The sequence below is a fragment of the Mandrillus leucophaeus genome, unplaced genomic scaffold, assembly GCF_000951045.1.
Source record: "Mandrillus leucophaeus isolate KB7577 unplaced genomic scaffold, Mleu.le_1.0 Scaffold95, whole genome shotgun sequence".
Classification (NCBI taxonomy): Eukaryota; Metazoa; Chordata; class Mammalia; order Primates; family Cercopithecidae; genus Mandrillus; species Mandrillus leucophaeus.
Genome location: NW_012110363.1, coordinates 2,395,794 through 2,397,973, shown reverse-complemented (window position 1 = coordinate 2,397,973; position 2,180 = coordinate 2,395,794).

Sequence of the window (2,180 nt, the reverse complement as noted above, 5' to 3'; positions counted from 1 at the left end):
TAATTTTATGTTTTCTTTTTTGAGACAGGGTCTTTCTCTGTTACCTAGGCTAGAGTGCAGTGGTATGATCATTGTGCACTGTAACCTTGAACTCCTGGGCTCAAGCAATCCTCCTGCCTGAGTTTCACAAATGGCGAGGACTGCAGGTGCGTGCCACCACACCCAGTTATTTTGTTTTTCTTTTTTCTTTTTTTGTAGAGATGGGGTCTTACTATGTTGTCCAAGCTGGTCTTGAACTCTTGGCCTCCAGGGATCCTCCTACCTTGGCCTTCCAAAGCACTGGGTTTACAGACATGAATCACTGTGCCTGGATAAATTTACAACTTTTAACAGTTGGTAGTGTTCTTTTATTATAGAATTATTATTCTGCTGTCACCTATTGGTAGATGTTAGTGTGGAATTACATTTCCACTTTAAGGGATTCATACTCAATGATTAAAGAAAACCTATTTCTCTTTGATACTAATGATAATGTTACTAATTTACTGCTTTTATTTGACAGATTACAATTTGGTAGGTAATTTTACTTTATTCAGTGAAATATTTTTTCAAATGGAGTTAATATTGTTATATGAGTTTCTAGAATTGTCTAAAAATGTCTGCCCCAAAGCAATTAATGAAGTTTTTGCTCTCATTAGAAATAGACAATAAGGTGTTGTAAAATATAAACGTTACTTGTCTTCTGTGACTAACTAGCTATGAGTTTCACTGTATTTGATCTCTGATAATTGTTTATAAACTATCCAGTTTTGAAAAGATCTTTTTCAGTCATATTTCAGTTTAACTACAAATAAAAAATCCTTGAATATATCACTAATCTCATGTTCAATGTACATCTGTCATCCAGTGATTAATCTTTAGATGACTTTTTTGAGTGCTAAAGTTACTTTATTAGAAAGTCCAACAAAGAGAAATGCAGTTTTGTTACTGGAAAAATTTCTACTTTTTCATCATAGTTCATCACATCTGACTTAACAGACAATGAAATTTCTTGCAAATCTGTTTTTTCTCCTCTATGTAGACCTGTCTCCACTTAAGAAGATTTAAAAATGCCTACTTCGTGCATAATACTATAAAAGCTAAATCAAATTATTCCCTTTTGTTATATCAGCATGTCTCATCTTGAACCACTTTTGCAATGTTACTCTTGCTATTGATTTATTCATTCAAACAAGATTGATCGAACACCAGAGAGCACTAGGCTAAGTACTGGGATGAAATAAATAAATAAATAAATAAATAAATAAATAAATAAATAAATAAATAAATGTGAATGGCAAAAATCTCATAGCCAAGTCACATAACAGACACGTCACCCTGTGAGCAAAATATATTGTAAAAATATGTATAATAAGATGGCCAAAGTCTTCGTTTTTCTACTAGTGCCTTTGACTTCACACATCCTCTTTCAACTCTTTAAAATGCTCTCTATCATAATTCATCATTAAACTCATTCTAACATCCTTTGAAATTGCTCCGATGAAACCTTCATTAGACAGATTTTATTCTTCTTCCTAAATTCAGGGTAGAAGGGAAGTTCATCAGCTTTTTGTTGTTGCACATCAGATCACTAATCAAATTAATTGTATGATATGTTAATCTTCCCTCTAGACTAAATTTTTCAGTGAGGGGTTATACAATTTTCTTATATACCCTCAACTCAACCTATGCCTAGGAAGTGCTTAAAGTGGTTTAGTGCCTACATGAAACAATAAGTCCTAGAGTGTGAGAGCATACAATAGTGAAAACAGTTAACTCTGCTGTTATTGAGGCTGGGCTAGGGAGCAGTCAGGAAAGCCTCCTAGAAATGACGACATTTAAATCTTTTCAGTGAGGAAATAGAAATAAAAGGGTATGTCCGGGAAAAGAACAATTCACTACACAGATAAGAAATGTAAAAATTTTAGTTTTAGAAATTTCTCTGCAGTTTTTGATAATGATTTTTTTCCTCCCTAAAATATCCTGTGTACTTTCAGATATATTACATATTATAGTTTCCAAATCTACTGTATAACTTGACTTAAAATGCTTCATTTCTCTTCTCTGTCACTCACTATATGTTTTACAGTGATCACAATAAAATAAAAGTAGAAATCAATAACAGAATGGATGTTGGAAACTGTAAAAGTTCATGGAAGTTAAAGAACATGCTCCTGAACTGTGAACAGGTCAATGAAGAA